The 13,838-nt window shown below is 41.9% G+C and overlaps 1 protein-coding gene across 1 annotated transcript in view; it reads right to left on the bottom strand.

Moving 5' to 3' along the window:
* LOC122564564 (cadherin-18-like) overlaps window positions 1-13,838 on the bottom strand; it is a 705,142-nt gene that overhangs the window by 541,910 nt on the left and 149,394 nt on the right. The window contains exon 2 of the mRNA XM_043719646.1: window positions 5,518-5,677. The gene's annotated coding sequence lies outside the window, so the exon portion shown is untranslated. The remainder of the gene's footprint in view (window positions 1-5,517; window positions 5,678-13,838) is intronic.

Below are 13,838 nucleotides of genomic sequence, written 5' to 3'. Positions count from 1 at the left end.
TTCTTCTTCTTGACCAGAGATTCCACTTCCTTAGTAAACCATGGCTCAGGCGTTCTATATCTTCCTCCCTGCCTGACAGGTCCATACTTATCTCGGACACACAGGAACTTTTCCTTGAATAAGCTCCACATTTTTAATGTGCTCATCCTCTGCAGTTTCCTTCCCCATTCTACGCTTCCTAAATCTTTCCTAATTGCATTGTAATTTCCCTTCCCCCTTCTGTAACTCTTGCTCGGTGGAGGACACCTTTCCCTTTCCATCACTAAAGTCTTGCCCATTAAATACCCGCACAGCACTTCCTCCAAGATACCACTGGCAGACAGTGAGGATATCACATTCCACCCCTCATGTCGAGGTCTGCTTTACAGTCATTGTTCAAGACTGATCACTCTGCTTTTTCAATAACTCTAATACCATTACTGTTTGTAGGATGGGAGGAGTTGAACTTGATAAGCTGGGTTTATTCTATTCTGTAATTCTCAGATTTCTAGTTCGGTGAAAAAAAACGTGTTTAAACTGAAGTACAATTCTTGTTCCAACCTTTACTGTACCAAGTCCCATGAAACAAAAAGCATTAAAATGTAAACTTACACCAAACAAACAATGTGTCAAGGTGAATCTGAGACTTCACATCTTGCTATTGCGACCGTGAACATTGTGTGAGCGATGGAGTTAGGGTTAGGATCAGGGAGCATACATCAGGCATACGTCAGGAATTATTTGACCATGATTATCACTTTGCTGAAACAAGTCAGAACAGCCATACTCTGCAATAGTCCGACTTTAATTTGAAACTCAAGCCTTATACTATTTGCCATAAAGTTTGGAGTATAGATAAAAACATTTTCTGAATGCAATGAAATTACAAACACATCCAAAAATAAATTTACTGGGGTGTTAGATGGACTGGGGCAAATTCTCTGGTACCTTTTCCACCTCTGACCTACCACTGAACCATCTGTTCCTGAAATAATGGAACTTTACAGGGTCTGTGTGAGGTCAGGATTGGCACATTTACCTTCGTTCCAATCAGTGCCCTGATAAGTGATCAATTATTGTCCATTCATGGGCTGCTCCATGTTTTGTGGGCGAGGGGGAGTTGTCCAGTACATTAGTCTCATCGACAGGCATCTACTCCCTCCACCACTGACGCTCAGCAGCAGCAGTGTGTACCATCTACAAGACGCACTGCAGAAATTGACAATAATCCTCAGACAGCACCTTCCAAAACCATGACCACTTCCATCTAGAAGGACAAGAGCAGCAGGTACATGGAAACACCACCCTTACAAGTACCTCCTCAAGCCGTTCAAATATATCACCATTTTTTCAGTGTCAATTGGTCAAAATCCTGGAATTCCCTCCTGAATGAATGACATCGTGGGTCAACCCACATCAGGTGGACTGCAGCAGTTCAAGTAAGCAGCTCACCATCACCTTCTCAAGATCAACTAGGGACGGGCAATAAATACTAGCCCAGCCAGAAACGCCCACATCCCCGAGTGAATAAAAACAAAATCCCCTGCCCAGGGTCAACACAACATTCCCATCAAGTGTCAGCTGCTGTGGCTTTTCCAACAATAGCCCTCATTCCAACCGTCGGATAGGCCAACAGGTTGGAGGTGGGATTTTGCCCCAGGTAAGGAGTGAAGTTGGATTCACTCTAATTACCACAGTACAGAATAGTAAACAGCTGCAGATACTTATCACATCATTCAGCGGCAGGCCAAGGAAACACCTTCATCAGAAACTCCTGTACTATCTGTTCATTTTGTCTTCATTCTTTGTGCAATGTGTTCATTTTCTTTATTCTGTGATGAGATGTTGCCAGCACTGTTAGCCCCAGTTGTCATGTTGTTTTTCAGGTCAGTTAAGAGTCAACTACCTGTTGGCCATGCGGGGGTGGAATGGCAGATTTCCTTCTCTAAGGGCAGCAGTGAGGCAAAGCGGCTTTTACTGCAATCTTCAAGAATTTCATGGTTACTATGAATGTGGTTAACTTTAGATTCCAGATTAATTAATTGAATTCAAATTTCACCAACAGCCACAGTGAGACTTGAAGTACGGTCCTCAGAGCATTAGCCTTGTAAACACTATCTTTTTTATTTCTGTATTTTTCATTATGGATAGGTCTGTTTTAGAAACTAAGAGTTGTAGAAGGATTGCTGAACATTTGAAAAGCAAGATACTGAAACTCATTATGATTCATGTTTTGTTTAAGCAGTGGTAGAGGATTGTGCAGATGGACTGGCACCAGTGAGTGTGAACAAAGTATGATTCAGCCAGCAACAAGTTGCTTATTGTTTTGTCCAGGTGTAACAAGTTGTAGATGGCAAAGGTATCATCCTGACACCATCTTTCTGATTATCTCTTGGCTGAATGGCCAGCTTGAGGGGGTGAGCAATACTGTCAGAAGCTTTTGGACTACTGTAAGGGGCAAATTGAGCATCTTTATTTCCAGTAAAATATATCAAGCCTCAAGAAAGCCAGGAAAATTTCCATCACCAGTTTTAGAGTCATGGAGTCATACAGCACAGAACAGACTCTTCGGTCCAACTCATCAGCATCGACCAGACATCCCAATCTGACCTAGTCCCATTTACCAACATATGGCCCATATCCTTCTAAACCATTCCTATCCATTCAGATGCCTTTTAAATGTCGTAATTGTACCTGCCTCCACCACTTCCTGTGGCAGCTCATTCCATACACACACCTCTGCGTAAAAATGTTACCCCTCAGGTCCTTTTTCCCCTCTCACCTTAAACTTATGGCCTCGAGTTTTGGACTCGTCCACCCTGGGGAAAAACGTTGATGTAAGCTGTGGACATTTATTCAGCAGCGAATAGACTTTGCAGTTAGTGTACCAATTGTACTGTGCCTCCTCCAAAGAAGTGAAAGGGAATTGAAGAAGAGAGATTAAAAAATGGTAAGTGTTCATAATCAAAAAGATCATCTCAGCGAGCCGTGTGGATTGGGACCATTGAATTAGTTCCCAATTTTTCTTCCTTCCACCCATAACACCAATGTTTTAGTTTCTCTACATGAGTCTGTCTGTGTGTAGGTATAGGAGCAGTTTAAGGGATGGTCAGTGTTTTAAATTTAACTATAATTTAACTATAGAGTTCAATTCTAACAGTTCATAATAGTTTATCTGTGATTAGAATCTGTTTATTTGTTATAAAAATCATTTCTTGTTAAGTGGGCGGCACGGTGGCACAGTGGTTAGCACTGCTGCCTCACAGCGCCTGAGACCCGGGTTCAATTCCCGCCTCAGGCGACTGACTGTGTGGAGTTTGCACGTTCTCCCCGTGGTGGGTTGCGCTTCGGCGGGGCAGTGTGGACTTGTTGGGCCGAAGGGCCTGTTTCCACACTGTAAGTAATCTAATCTAATCTAATCTAATCTAACATGAGAAATCATCTCCCACTATTCCCAGATTTGGCACAAAAGTTAAAATAGTGTTATCAAGGTACAAACTGCCCAACTGCTCTGCCAGGTAAAATCAGGCTAACCAAAAATATGGACCAGGTCTCTGAACTTAACAAGAAATGATTTTGCTACCCCCTGTGAGGTGAGCCTGAGTACTGACCTATCCTTTACTAATCCAGTGACATTAAAAATCAGTCACCATTTTCCCCGAAACTTGTAATACAATATTATGTTGCAAAAATAGCACTGAGTTTCTATTCTGCTTATTCTATGATTTTCCCATGATATAAATGAACATCTTCAAAGACCCAAATAAACCTTAAGAGCACTAGGATGCACCTAATATTCTGTATTATTTTGAATAACTTCAAATCAAACTCTCTCCTTGCCAAATCTACCAACATTCTCTTTTTTCTATAAATACACCTAATTATTTTTGAAATGTATTTGTTCTGGGACAGAAACCTGACAAACAATGCTGCGAGTCACTTTAAATTCTTTCTCAGGCGTTATGATGGGGATGCAGGGACGTGCTGGTGTAATGGTAATGTCATTGAGACAGTAATCTAGGAGGGCAGACTAAAGCTCTGGGGCTAGGGGTTCAAATCGCACTGTGAAAGTTCATAAAACCTAGATTGGAAAGGACAGCTGGGAACCTTTTTGTCAGTATGGAAAAGATGGCTGGATGGCCTCTTACTGTGGTGTGTCCTTTCTATGGGTGCTATGGTTATCCCACATGCACCTTTCACAGGATAGAGGGATAGAGCGAAATTTGGCCAGTTGGATAGAAAACTGGCTAACCGGTCGAAGTCAGAGAGTGGTGGTAGATGGTAAATATTCAGCCTGGAGCCCAGTTACAAGTGGAGTTCTGCAGGGATCAGTTCTGGGTCCTCTGCTGTTTGTAATTTTTATTAATGACTTGGAAGAGGGAGTCGAAGGGTGGGACAGTAAATTTGCAGATGATACGAAGATAGGTGGAGTTGTGGACAGTGAGGAGGGCTGTTGTCGGCTGCAGAGGGACTTAGATATGATGCAGAGCTGGGCTGAGGAGTGGCAGATGGAGTTCAATCCTGCCAAGTGTGAGGTTGTCCATTTTGGAAAGACAAATAAGAATGCGGAATACAGGGTTAACGGTAGGGTTCTTAGTGAGGTGGGGGAACAGAGGGATCTTGGGGTCTATGTTCATAGGTGTTTGAAAGTTGCCACTCAGGTGGATAGAGCTTGTAAGAAGGCCTATGGTGTATTAGCGTTCATTAGCAGAGGGATTGAATTCAAGAGTTGTGAAGTGATGTTACAGCTGTACAGGACTTTGGTTAGGCCACATTTGGAGTACTGTGTGCAGTTCTGGTCGCCTCACTTTAGGAAAGATGTGGAAGCTTTGGAGAGGGTGCAGAGAAGATTTACCAGGATGTACTCCAACATACTCCAACTTTAACTACTATTCAAGAGGCCACATGGTCTACTCTTATGTTTCATAGAACGTAGGACATTACAGCACAGTACAGGCCCTTCAGTCCTCAATGTTGCACCAGCCTATGGAACCAATCTGAAGCCTAACTATCCTACACTATTCCATTTTCATCCCTATGTTTATCCAATGACCATTTAAATGCCCTTACAGTTGGCGAGTCTACAACTGTTGCATGAGGTGTTTCACATCTATACAACTCTCTGAGTAAAGAAACTACCTCTGACATTGTCCTATATCTATCACCCATTAATTTATAGCTATGTCCCCTCTGTCAGCCAGCAGCATCCAAGGCTCTTTTTTGTAGCAATACTTTCAAACTGTACTTTACATTCTGAAATGAAACAGGAATCATTTCACAATTTGGAAGCAGGGTGAAAGCACGGACCAGTTGTGTCATAATATGAAGACAAACTGAAAAGTTAGAAGCTGCCTGGACATTCTATTTAAAATTTACTATTCTGTCATTAAATGGTGTTTGGATCTGAATTTGAAATCACACTTGGAGCTTAATAAAGTGTCCATCAAGTCATTTACATTACTTAAAGGAAAGCTGTAGAATTGTACAGGATTACACACAATCTCACAATCAGAATTAAGGACAGTATGCAACTCCTACCTCAAACACAACTCAACTATGTCTTGCACAGAGAAGCGCTGACACCCAGTTGCAGGTCGGGCAACTTGTCCAGGTCAGGATAATGTTTTCACATGATTCTCTGTTGTCAAATGCTCTAAAGTCTACTGCTCCCAATGAGATAATTGGTGCCTTGTGTTATCTGCAAATACAAACAGATCTTTGTTAGCCATCATGGAACTACTGTGAACAGCAAGGCACAGACACAGAAGGCCAAACAGTGAGGCAAAATCCTGAATTCAGTAAATTTATTCTTATAGTATTTGTTATTCAAGCACTCTGTTAGTAATGCAACAACAACATTTTTTTATTAATTTACAAAGTTTTAATCTGAGTGATTATAAATTCGTTAAACCTTTTAAAATTATTCACAAAAGGTTTTGAAAGCAAAAGATGCTGGAAATCACAGCAGGTCGGGCAGCATCCTGAGAGCAAGCTAACGTATCAAGTCCAGATGAGGGTGGGGAGTGCGGAGGGGACAGCATTCATGCAATACTTGGGGAGAGAGGGTGTAGAGGGTGCAGTGCTGGGGGCAAATGGATACTGATAATGCAGGTTAAGTTATCGGAATGTGGGAATGGCAGGACAATGGTGTATCTAACTGCCAGACTGGGAAGGACAGACAGTCTCACTGGGAAGGGGAGAGGGGAGAGGGGAGAGAGGACATGGTGACAGAGAATGGAACAAGTAAAGCTAAAAGAAAGGAAGAAGTGGGAGCGGGTTCACAATCTGAAGGTGTTGAAGTCAATATTCTGGACTTAATATTGAGTTCAACATCTTCAAATTGTGAACCCACTCCCAGCTCGTTTTGTTTTCAGCAGATTCCAGCATCTGCAGTAATTTGCTCCAGCACAAAAAAGGGTTTGAGGTCTCTTTGGGGATTCATCTTGCAAATATTAATAATTTTAATTCAAAGTGCAACACGATGAGCAGGTTCAGATACTCTGAATGTGGTAAATTTTCAGTATCTTTAAACTTTGAGCTCCCTGTCTCTTTGTCATTCTCGAATGAAGCAGAATGATATGCTCTCCAATGTGGGAAACAAACAAAAACTGTAGCAGTGTCAAACAGCTCAGAAAGTAAAGGATCCTAAATCTAAGCCTTTGTTATGTTGACCTGAAATATAATTCATGCATATTCATTTCCTGACCGGCTGTGCTTTTCCAGCACCACACTCTTCGACTCTGATCACCAGCATCTGTCACCCTCATTTTCTCCACATTCATTTTTTGCCAAATATTCAAAGACCAACGTAAACAGTTTTCAAATAACCATAAAACAGAGGCAGAACTATACTGCAAATATTGGAAGACATCTAGGTTTTGTTATTTTTTCAATATTCAATTCAATAATTTCAATCACATTATTTAATTAGATTAATGTAGGCAACATATTGGTATAGGTAATATAATCAATAAATGCTGACATGAGAAGCCATGTTAACTTGTCAAATTTCTTGATGTGTCATCAATGTTAGAGACCATGATTCAAGTTGCTATATTAAAGAGTTTGAATAATTAGTTTACATGATTAGTATGCACATTAGCATTTAAACATCCTGCCATAGTTATTTGAGAATATTTGATTTAACTCTTTCTGCACACTTTGTGATGTATTTGTTTTACAGACACAACAGCATCAACTAATTAAATTAACCAAAACTATTAGGATACAAGGAGGATGTTCACTTGGGTAATGCTGCTGTAAAGCAACTCAACCCAGAAAACAGAGCATGGAAACACTGAAATAAAGAATAAGAGGAGGCCACTCAGCCCTTCAAGCCTGCTTTGTCATTCAATAATATCATGACAGAGCTGATCACACTACAGTCCTGCCTATTCCTGATAATGTAATCAACAATCCATTTACCACTACCTGAGAAGTCAAGGACTCAGCTTCCACAAGCTTTCGAGGAGCAAGTTTCAAAGATTCATAACCCTCTACACGTTTCTCGCTCAGTAGCAGCAGTATGCACGATCGACAAGATGCGCTGCAGAAATTCACCAAAAATCCTCAGACAGCACATTCCAAACACACAATCACTTCCATCTGGAAGGACAAGGGCAGCAGACACATGAGAACACCACCCCCTGCAAGTTCCCCTCTAAGCCACTCACCATCCTGACTTGGAAATATATCACCATTCCTTCAGTGTTGCTGGGTCAAAATCCTGGAATTCTGTCCCCAAGAAATTGTAAGTCTACCTGCAGCATGTGGACAGCAGCAATTCAATAAGACAGCTCACCCCCACCTTCTCAAGGGCAACTAGGGACAGGCAACAAATGCTGGGCCAGTCAGTGTTGCCCTAATCCCTTAAGTGAATAAAATGAAATTGTACAACTTGATTTAATTGGTTTGAACTTTACTTCATTTCTAAAACATAATAGAATCAACTCAGTAAATGGAAAACAGGTGTGGGAATGTCAGTAAAAAAGGAAAATGTTACAGTCAATTATAAAGGATGTGACAACTGTCCTTCTAGATAAGAATGGGCAAAGTCAATATGGATTTATGAAAAAGTAATCATGCTTAACAAACCATTGAAGGCTTTTTGAGTATATTATTTATAACATTGGTAAAGGAGAACAAGTAGATGTTGTACATTTGAATTTTCAGAAGGTTTTTGATATGTTCTGACACAGGAACAATTAAAATACATAGAATTGGGGGAAATAAATGGATTGTGAATTGGCTAATAGACAGAAAGCAGGCAATGGGAATCAAACAGTCCTCTTCAGGTTGGCAGGATGATCGGAGTGGGTATCATAAAGATCTGTGCTAAGTTTACAGCAGTTCACTATGTTAATGATTGAGGCATAGAGGCCAATTGTACTATTTCCAAATTTACTGTTCCCACAATATTAGCTGGGAACGTAATTTGTGAAGATGATGCAAGTATGCTTAAAGAGTTGTTCTGAAGAAGTGTCATTGGATTTGAAACATTAACTCTGTTTCTCTCTCTGCAGATGCTGCCAGACCTATTAAGTCCCTCCAGCACTTTCTGTTTCTGTGTGTTCCAATATAACATGAGCAGGCTAAGGAAAAGGACTGGAACATGGTAGATGGAATAAAATGTGAATATGTGTGAATTTATTCACTTTCAGGCAGGCATCATATTTATACAATAGTGAAAGTTTGAGAACTGCAGGTGTCCAAAATCAATTCAGATATCTTGGGGGCGGCACGGTGGCACAATGGTTAGCACTGCTGCCTAACAGCGCCAGAGACCTGGGTTCAATTCCCATCTCAGGCAACTGTCTGTGTGGAGTTTGCACATTCTCCTCGTGTCTGCATGGACACCCTCCGGGTGCTCCGGTTTCCTCCCACAGTCCAAAGATGTGCAGGTTAGGTGAATTGAAGAAGGGCTCATGCACGAAACGTCAATTCTCCTGCTCCTTGGATGCTGCCTGACTTGCTGCGCTTTTCCAGCAACACATTCTCAGCTCTGATCTCCAGCATCTGCAGTCCTCACTTTCTCCTCGGTTAGGTGAATTGGCCAAGCTAAATTGCCCATAGTGTTAGGTGCAGGGGAATGGGTCTGGGTGGGTTGCTCTTTGGAGCGTCGGTGTGGACTTGTTGGGCCGAAGAGCCTGTTTCCACGCTATAGGGAATCTGATCTTTCATCAACATAAAGTTAGGACGCAGATACAAAAGCAATTAGGAAGGCAAATGGTATGTGTGCCTTGATCAGAAAGGGTTGTGAGTACATGAATAAGGAAGGCTTGCTGCAGCTACCCTTGGTGAGACCACACCTGGAGGCTTGTGGACAGGTTTGTTCTACTTATTTCAGCCACAGAGAGAATGCAGTGGAGATTCACTGGATTAATTCCTGGGATAGCAGGGCTGTCTTATACAGACAGAATTAAGAAAACTTTTTCTGGATTCACTAGAGTTTCAAAGAATGAGAGGTTGTTTAAGCGAACTTTACAAAATTCTGACAGGGCATGGCAAGGCTATAGAGAGGATGATCCCAAGTTTAAAACCAGGAAAGCTAATCCCTAAAAAAAGGGAATTCTCTCCCCCACAGGGATGTGGAAGCTCAATGATTGAGCTTGTTCAAGGCAGAAAATGATAGTTCTCTAGAGATTAATGACATAAAGGATATGGATATAACGTGGAAAGGTAGGATTGTAATCTCTGGAGTTTAGAAAAATGAGGGAGGATCTCATAGGAATTTCTCACAGCATAAGACACAGTAGACGTAGGAAGGATGTTCCCAATGGTAGGGGAGTCCAGAACCAGGGGGTCATTGTTTAAGGATTGAGTTAGGACTGAGATGAGGAGGAATGTCTTCACACAGAGAGTGGTGAGCATGTGGAGTACACTGTCACAGAAAGTGATTGAGGCCAAAACATTATGTGGTTTTAAGAAAGAGGTCGATATAGCTCTTGTGGCTATGAGGATACAAGGGGAAGGTTGATTAGGATATTGAGTTCAATGATCAGCCATGATCACATTGGATGAGGAACAGGTTAAAGGGATCGAATGGCCTACTCCTGCTCCTCTCCTGTATGTTTCCATGTTTCAGCCATGATCAAACTGAATGACGGTCGGTATGATGGGTTGAATGATGTAATGCTGTACCCATGTTCCGATGACTGTCACACTTACTTTTCTAAACACTGCATATTATCACAGGCTTTGTGATATCCAAAGTATTTTGGTTGTAAAAGTGTCTGGTAACCTTAATATGACAAGTCCAATGGGATTAAACAGTTGGGTTTGTTAATGTTCCTGCAACTGGACTTAACATCCACTCCCTCTTCCATCAGTGCATCATGGTGACATAGTGTTCATGCTGCATGACCATTTCAGGTTTTTGGTGTGGCTATTTTATTTCCAGCTGTCAGCTCAATCATCGGGAAGGACAGAAGCTGCGATATCGTGCAAACAGAGTTACCTCCAACCTCCTTCCAAAACATTCCTCATCCTGACTGTGACAGCTGTTACTGTTCATTCACCTTCAATGTTCCTTTGTTCTTAAACCCACTACTTAACCCATCATGGGAGCAGCATTCCCACAGGGAATTCAGTAATTCATGGCACAGAACCATCATCTTCACAGGCCAGCATTTATTGCCCATCCCTAATTGCCCAGAGGGTAGTTAAGAGTCAACGATATTGCTGTGAGAGTTGAATCATTTGTAGGCCAGACCAGGTGAGGATAACAGTTTCCTTTCCTAAAGGACATTAGTGAACTAAGTTGGGTTTTCCCAACAATTGACAATGGTTTCATGGTCACCATTAGACTTTTAATGCCAGATTTTAACTGAATTCAAATTCCAACATCTGTCATGGTGAGATTTGAACCAGGTGCCCATAACATTACCTGGGTCTCTGGATAATAGCCTCGAGATGATGCTACAAGGTCATTGCCTGCCCTGATTGTTTACCGAGGAGGAGAACTGTTCTTCAATAACAGGAGTTGTGAATCAGCCATTAATTATCTGCTCGTTCTGAACCCTGCCCACTGAAGAACAGAAAATATCAAGTCTTATGACTCCAGTTATCAGTACATTTGAAACAAATTTCACCCCTTGAATTTTAAATTGAACTACCATTTATTTTTGTCTCATGTTGGGGAATAGCAACTCAAATTCATTAATGTTCTTTGTTGCTCTTCATTGTTGAGTCATGTCTTAATCCCTTCCCCATCCCACAGAAATGCAAATTCTAACCTGTGATTACTCGGGGGACCACAGTCTTCCAGTGTTGCTCATTTTATCGTTTTATCGATTCATAAGGGAGAATATAGAGACTTAGGCAGGAATTTGAAAAGGAGATCCTCGAGAGTAGTAATATCTGGATTACTCCAGGTGCTGTGACCTAGTAAGGGTAGGCAGAGGTGGATAGAGCAGATAAATGCATTGGCTCAGGAGCTGGTGTATGGGAGATGGATTCACATTTTTGGATCTCTGGAATCTCTTCTGGGGTAGAAGTGACCTGTACAAGAAGGACGGATTGCACCTGAATTGGAAGGGAATTAATATACTTGCAGGGAAATTTGCTAGAGCTGCTCAGGAGGATTTAAACTAGTAAGGTGGGGGTTTGGGGCGGACCCAGGGAGATAGTGAAGAAAGAGATCAATCTGAGACTGGTAAAGTTGGGAAAAGGAGCGAATCAAACAGTCAGGGCAGGCAGGGACAAAGCAGAGAACTAGGTAGAACTGATAAATTAAACTGCATTTATTTCAATGCAAGAGGCCTAACAGGGAAGGGAGATGAACTCAGGGCATGGTTAGGAACATGGGACTGGGATACCATAGCAATAATGACTCAAGGATGGACAGGACTGGCACCTTAATGTTCCAGGATACAAATTCTACAGGAAGGACAGAAAGGGAGGCAGGGGAGGAGGGGTGTGGCATATTTGATAAGGGATAGCATTACAGCTGTATGGAGAGAGGATATTGCTGGAAATACATCCAGGGAAAGGCAAGGGCTGATTAGGGACAGGCAACATGGCTTTGTGCATGGGAAATCAGGTCTCACAAACTTGATTGAGTTTTTTTGAAGAAGTAACAAAGAGGATTGATGAGGGCATGGATAGGGTAAATAGGCAAAGTCTCTTCCGTGGGGTGGGGGAGTCCAGAACTAGAGGGCATAGGTTTAGGGTGAGAGGGGAAAGATATAAAAGAGAGCTAAGGAACAGCTTTTTCATGCAGAGGGTGGTACGTGTATGGAATGAGCTGCCAGAGGAAGTGGTGGAGTCTGGTACAATTACAGCATTTAAAAGGTGTCTGGATGGGTATATGTATAGGAAGGGTTTGGAGGGATATGGGCTGGGTGTTGGCAGGTGAGACTAGATTGGGTTGGGATATCTGGTTGGCATGGACAGGTTGGACCAAACGGTCTGTTTCCCTTGTGCTGTACATCTCTATGACTCTATATCTTTATCTATAACTGCACTTGACCAAAAAGCTATGCAGTTTCGTGTTTTAGTGACAATTTGCATCCGGAAAGAGATGCAGATTCTGTATTAAACCAATATCATTGAGCGAAGGATCTAATCAAATATCTTGCTGAAACCTACCAGCATTGATTGACAGTGAGATCAGCTGTAAACTGGTTTTAATATCCAGAGGCAATGAAAGGTGTGGCATAAATGTCAATCTTTTCTACTTTTCTTAAAAGAGGAAAAAACAAAGATTGTTAAGAAACCATTAGGAAGTAATTTTCAGGTGTTGAATAATTCAGGACATACAGCACACTAAAACTGTGATGTGGTATCGTGGGATTACTACACTTTTGAAGGCGCTTTCTTTTCAATGAGTTATGAAGCCCTGAGTCTCCTCTCTGGCCAGTATGGAAGAGTCTATGGCATTGATTTGAAGAAAAGCAAGTGTGTTATTTGATGTTCCAGTGTGTATTTAATATGCAATCAACTATGGGATTCCTTTGTGTGCATTGTACTACACTCAACAGTGATGACATTTCAAAAAGCTCTCCATTGAATGTGGTTTTGGAACATCTCGTGCTCCACTAGTAACCTGGAACAATTGACATCAGCAAAGCAAGCAACCAGTTGCGTCTTTTTCTTTTACTCACTCGTAGAATATGGGTATCACCACCTGGGCCAGCATTTATTGCCCATCCGTAGTTGCCCCTTGAGAGGGTGGTGGTGAGCCATCTTCTTGAACTGCTGCAGTCCACATGCTGTAGGTTGACCCACAATGACGTCAGGGAGGGAATTGCATATCTTGAACCAGTGACTCTCAGGGAATGGTGATATATTTCCAAGTCAGGATGGTGAATGGCTTAGAAGGGACCTTGTAGGGGGTGGTGTTCCTATCTATCTCCTGCTCTTGTTCTTTTTGATGGGAGTGGTCTTTGTTTAGAAGGTGCAAGGCTTGCTGAGTTTCTATAGTGCATCTTCTAAACAGTTCTGATACTGAGTATCGATGGTTGAGGGAGTGGATGCTTGTGGATGTGGTGCCAATCAAATGGGGCTGCTTTTTCCGAGATGGTGTGAAGCTTCTTGAGTGTTGTTGGGGCTGCAGTCATTCAGGCAAGTGAGTAGTATTTCATCACACTCTTGACTTATCCTTTGTAGATAGTGGACAAAACAGCCTCTTTTAACACCCAACCTTTAAAATTATGCCATTTTAAATATTGTGGAATTACAGTCCGTTGACACATGAGGAACATCAGTAAGGTGTCAGTGCAGACCCACTAATGGCACTGCTACTACAGAGTTAAAACGATGGAGATTCAAAACCTCCTTTCAATATGAAGCAGGTAACACAAGTTAACAGATGGAAATGTGTTGCTGGAAAAGCGCAGCAGGTCAGGCAGCATCTAGGG

This window comes from Chiloscyllium plagiosum, chromosome 29, assembly GCF_004010195.1.
Source record: "Chiloscyllium plagiosum isolate BGI_BamShark_2017 chromosome 29, ASM401019v2, whole genome shotgun sequence".
Classification (NCBI taxonomy): Eukaryota; Metazoa; Chordata; class Chondrichthyes; order Orectolobiformes; family Hemiscylliidae; genus Chiloscyllium; species Chiloscyllium plagiosum.
The sequence above is the reverse complement of the archived record's forward strand: the minus strand, read 5'-3'. Positions and strand labels throughout refer to the sequence as shown.